A 6,206-nucleotide genomic window follows, 5' to 3' on the forward strand; every position below is an offset into this window, starting at 1 on the left:
CCTGGTGCTTTCACTGCATTTTAATAAGTCACTGAAGGTGCCAATGCTTTCTAAAAATGTAAATATTTATTCTGATGATGTGTACGGGGGCTTTTTTCCCCCTGATACTTGTAACTTTATGGAATAGGAATTACCAGGTCTTGTAACATGGTTTGTATATTACTTCAGACTATTTAACAATTTGGACACCAAGCAGAAGTAGGGTTTTTAGATGCAGTTTTATACTTCCTGCAAGAAAGTGATAGGTCCTCCCTGGATGCAGCTTTCCAGCTTCGTAAGGACTTCCAGCCTGGCAAAAAGCATTGACTACTGCAACTGTTATTTAGCACTTGGAGGAGGGTATAAATGCCTAATTTACTGTAACTATGGGCATCTGAGCTGATCTCCATTGAGACTACTGAATTGTCTTGAATACCTGAATGTTGATAAAAGTAGAACCACAATGTTGTGTTTGACAGTAATCTAGTTATTGTAACATAACTGACAAAAGTGTTTGAAGAGTTTACTTTTTTACCCATGTTCTAAACCACTGGTACTATTTAAGAAGGAAGATTTAGTTCACCATTGGTTATTCCATGTGAAGCAAATTCTGCTCAAAAAATACATATGTTAATTGCTAGTAATTGAACTATGCAAAACCCTCTTGGTACTTCTTTCCCCTCATAGGGTAAAAACCTGCTAGGAGGACAGCTGTCAAGTGTCTTGACTTTTTACTAACTTTGAACATACCTTCATGGAAGGTGTGGTCACCTAAAAAGTTATCATTATAGAAAGTGCATTAATTTAATAGACTCTTCTTCCTCCTACTAAATAATCTCAGTATGTTGTGACCTGATTTTATGAACACATAATTTAGCTGTTGCGCAGTTTTTGAGCTTTTAAAATTCCAGCTTATTTGCTGAAAGGCTCAGCAGCTTCAGAAGCCAGGCTAATCAGGGGCTAAGAAGCTTGACAAATAGCCTTGGATTTAAAAGCATATTTTGGCTCCTGCCTAAAAACATTAATGTCTTAGCAGTGTTAAACTGAAATTCTTGAAAAATAAGTCATGTCACTGGTATACTTTTATCTCAAACTGTTTTTATACCAGGTAGCAATGCTATGTCATTCCATGATTAGAAATTACCTGTGGATATTTGTATAGAAGTGTGAAATAAATTTTTTTTTAATTAAACATTGTTTTCTAATAGTGATTTCTTATAATAATAAACTGAGGTAGGTAAAGGTTCACTAGAAGAGTAAGCTGAAAGTTGCAACCTTTAACAAATTGCCTCATTCCAATATTGCCATAACTCTCAGTGCCCTCCCCCATGCAGAGGGGCAGATAAGGCAGCTGCAGGAGATAACACACAATCTCACGCTCACAGGCTGCCTACTGCTTTCAGCACTGGTAAGAGCTGGTCATGGAGTCTGGCACAACAGGCTCTGGGAAAGCGCCAAGAATCAGCGCCTGTGGGGCAGAGCTACCCTGTCCCTCCACCTTTCACTTATGCTGCCCAGGGTACCTTCAGTGAAAGCAGTCTTCTAAAAGCTCACCTGCCAGACAGGTGTTTCTGTAACTAGGGGATAGGGGATGCATCCCCCCAAATCAGTCAGGGACTCCACCTACCTACCCTTATTTAGCAGGGGAAGTTTGATACTGACAAATACATGATTGCAGAGTACAGCTTTGACTAGACAAAAAAAAAGGTCAAAAAAGATGCAGGAAAAAGCCCAAAGAGACCTGTGGTTTATCTCCATTTTTAAGATGTTAACCTTCACAGGCTGCTTTGCTCACCTTGCTGAAAGGAAAGACCTTTTGATAACAAAGCCTGAAGATATGGGTTAGCTGGATACATGCTAGACCAGTCATAGCTGTTGAAGCCAAGAAAACATCTAGAACTAGAAGATGCTGCTCAATCTTTCAGATCACAACAAAGATGTGGACTCAGCCTGCTTTTATTAAACAATTATCTGCATTTACGTAACTAGACCCACAAACATTTGTCCACAACAAGACAAAATATGGACTGGGAGAACAGCTAAGTAGCTGATCATTGGAAGTATAGTACAAATATAGTACATTAGGTTTTATATGTGCTCATATATACTACACACATATAGTACTAGATGTACTATATACACAGTAGTACAGTACTATACATAATAGTGTATGTGTATAGTATATATGTATATAAATGCATATATAAAACCTAATGTACTGTAGTTGCTATATACAGAGTATGTGTATTTGTGTGTAGTATGTGATTACACACACACACAATGTAGCCTAAGGTGCATAAAGAGAAAGAATGCTAGTACACCGCTATACCTTCACATATGTTTAACTGCCACAGCACACGATACGCATCTTGTGAGAGAAGCTTTCAATAAAAGGCACCATCACAGCGTAGTTCCAGTAACCACCAGTGCAGAAGTTCTGTGCAGAAGAAGAGACAGAACATGATGCTCAGCCGCAAATATCAGGAATTGGCACGTAAGGTGAAGGGAAGCTTTTGAAAGTGGCACTGAAACTCCAGCCCCTGTTTGGAGTGCTGACATTACAATGCTAGCTGTCACTCTAGAGCAGCGTCTCAACTAAAATAAACAGACTACACAAAACCAGAAAGCAGCTTATGTACAAGCAACTGAAATAACTTCTCCTAGCATGGACTGGGTGAGAGCATCAACAGTTGGTTTGCAAAACCCAGGAGAAAAAACAAACAGGCAACTGTAGCCAGTGCCCTGAGCCAGAAGAGGCACATGGACATGCTTCCACTGGCTTGCCAGGCAACACCCCACGTGTGACAAGAAGAATGCGAGCAGTGTATTTCCCTTTGGTCACTGTGTAAGCAGTTGCTTCAGTTTTTATTGCCGTCCTCAGACATCTTTGTCTTCCCAGGCCATGGATTCATAATTAAACACCTTTTAAAGCCCTTGCTGGAGTCCCAACGATGATTGTTGTGAAAAAAACACAGCAAATCCTTATCCTGAGAGACCGCCACAGAAATCAGCCTTAATGCAGCCAGGGTGTGATATTGTCACTGTACAGGGCTGGGGGACCTGTCCTTTGTGTTCTCCATACTCAGAGACAGACCCTTTTCCTCTTTCATTTTTAAGCTCTGCAAAATGGTTGTTTGCAGGCGGCACCTTTCCAGGGCCATACCTCCCCCAGAGATCCTAGAAAACAGAAGCGGAGAACTGAGTTTTTAACAAGCAGATGTGTCCTAACTATCGCAGAACAACATACACCCACCTCTCCTCCATCACCATTGATATACAATGCTAACTATTTATTTCCTCTTATCTCTCAGTCGCAGTGTCTTCAGGGGATAGAGGCGGAAGGGACAGAAAAGTAAAATACTTCTGCCAGGAGTGTATGAAATAATGCAACTGCGAGGTTGATTTAAAGTAACATTTGTAGGATACTGCTTGGTTTCTTTAAGTGGAGAGGACCAACAGAGCAGATAACGTTACAGAGCTGAGAAGCTAACCAGACAGCCTCTGACCGATTCCAGCTTAGCAAGCGGGAACAACATAAAAATAGCCATCCTGGACTAGACCACAGATCCACCTGAATCAGCATCCCACCTCTGACAATAGCCAACAGTTAAGCAGCACGACGGTGACATTGTGCTGTTCCCACAAAAAGTGACTGAAGTTGAGCACTATGCAGTATGTTTTTCCTATGGAAGAAACAGCTGTCCATGATAATCACAAAATTTCTCCAACTGCCTTCTGATCTTGACTCACAAAGTTGTACGTGGCAAAAAAATCACAAACTCTGAAGTTTAATTATACAGTGGATAAAAATAAACCCATCTCTATGTTCTTGAATCTATGACAATTTGGTAACTCATACAGAAGGCACTCCATATTTCTGACCAACTTTGTTGCCATTTGTATATCTTTTTATTTCTACTCCTGCAAAAAAAGAGACCAAAGCCACATCAAACCAATGTAACCCTAAGAATTTTCTAGCATAGCAAAAGCAGCTGAACTTACTGACAAAAACCTAAGAACAACAACAAGCCTTTCTGCAGAGTAAGCACATAAGCTGAAAAGGGACATGAATAGATGGACCAGATGACTGTGCAGGCATCATAGCAAAGCATATAAACCACTGAAAGAAAAGAAAGATCCATATTCTATGGATCACCGTACCTGGCAACTTAAGTTTTTTTTCTTAATGTGTGATGCACCTATTTTGGATGAAAGGGAGGAGAAGAAAAAAAAGCATCAGTACATACAGCAACCAAGAACAGTGACTTCTAGTACAGGGTTATTTATAGTATTACCTTAAAAAAACCCACGTCTTTCTATGGAACACCCTGTAAGAATGCTATGCAGCCAATTATCTTGTTAAACCTTACAATGGAAAAGAAAAGTAATGCTTAGGCTAAAACTAAGTGCTGTGTTTTCAATTATCTTGAACTCTGATTTGTTCTGTCCCATTTAAATAATGGATCCACATATATTATAATTTCAGAATAAGCAATAAGCACCAATAAGCACAAGTATGAGTAGAAAAATGATGAATAATGAAAATAATACATTGCTCCTTTTTGGTTTGCATAAAAACTTGCAGATGTTGGCACATTAGAACTCTGGCTAGCGTCTCCAATATTTTAACAGAACATGTTTACGTGGATCAGTGTCTGATCAGTAGTTTAAACGAGACCAAGAAAATGCTTTTAGGTAAACAGAGGGGGTTTGCTCTGCTCTGAACACAGCATTTAAAGAATTATCCACAATTGTTCATCCACAGTTGCTTCTGTGACTGGTCATCCTGCTTTATTTTCCCTGAGAAAGGCGCTCACTGCTTATGTTACTGCAAATGGGCTCTTGCTTACCAAATGCCATGATTTATTTAGCCTCTGACAGCCTTTGTCACCTCATCTGGCTGGGACTGCTGTCCAAAGATAACTTTAGGCATTAGGCCAGTTTTTAAGGCATGCCTGGAAGCTGGAACATCAGGCATCAAGACAGTAACATATCAACATAAAAGATGAAGCCAATCCAGAGCCATCGTAAGAAACTGCAGCAATTTACAAATACCTAACTTATTGCTTCTAGGCACTGCTTTAAACTAGTGCTGGCTCACAACTGAGAAGCCATTACGAAACAGTTTTAAGCACTGCAATTCGTAAGGAGGAGTCCCAAACTATTACAAACTTGAGTAGCATGGTGCTTCTGGGGGTGGCCAACAAGCAGCAATAAAACAAAAACTGTCAGTAACCGGTATTTGTAGAAGATTTGCAGAGACAGGCAAGCTGTTAACTCGCCCCATTAGCCACCACTCCCCAGCCAGAACAGAGCAAGCCATTCATTTTTTGGCACAAGATGGAGGTACAGCCTGGCTACAAACCAGACGAAGCAGTCTAATCCCAAACTACTGCTTCATTCATACATATTATTGGTGCAGTTACTGATCAGAAAATTGCCTCTAGAGGGAGACTGAATCAATGTCTTCTGTATTTCAATGCAACATCAAAAAAACCCCCCAAAACCAACCCTTAATTCATTATGATATCTTCATCTCTCTCATGGGAGACTCCAAGCAATCCAACAAAGCACTGAACAGATTAATGTAACAGAAACAGCAAAATGATTCCTGCTCTAGCAGAGGCCACTGGATATCCATCCCCACTGTCAGGTCATGGACAAGTCCCAGGTGCAAGGCATGTTTAAAGGAAACCAAGCAATATTTTAAGAGTTGATTTAATAAGATAAATTTATGGGGCAAATACAAGTATCCACAATAAAAGAAGCAAACTATATAGGGCCAGATTCACTATTGTACTGTATCGTATACAATTTTGAACTACAGGATTCAGTATCTAAACTGCAGTAAGTTTACCTAAAATGCTTATAATCACTCTTAACTGTCTTTTTTGTTAATGTTCTGGATATTTCTACCCGAGTAGGACAAGAAACTATTTAATACCACTGTTTGGTACCTCACATGTTACATTAGTATCCTAACAGCTAACAGCTGGTAAAGCAATTCAGTGTGACATACGGCCCAAGGACTTTTTTAACCAAAAGACATGTATTGTGTTCATTGTTGAATGACTGTCAGTATATCTGGAAAGAGAGAGCCCTATTTTTCCTCTGTATTTTTTTTGTTTCTCTTTTTCCTAATATCAGAAACGAACGTTATCCCTCCTCTCCTTCTTCCTCCTTTGCCCGCTGTAGCACGGCGCAGGGCACGAAGGGCTGCCCGAGGC

This window comes from Pterocles gutturalis, unplaced genomic scaffold (assembly GCF_000699245.1).
Source record: "Pterocles gutturalis isolate BGI_N339 unplaced genomic scaffold, ASM69924v1 scaffold49273, whole genome shotgun sequence".
NCBI lineage: Eukaryota > Metazoa > Chordata > Aves > Pterocliformes > Pteroclidae > Pterocles > Pterocles gutturalis.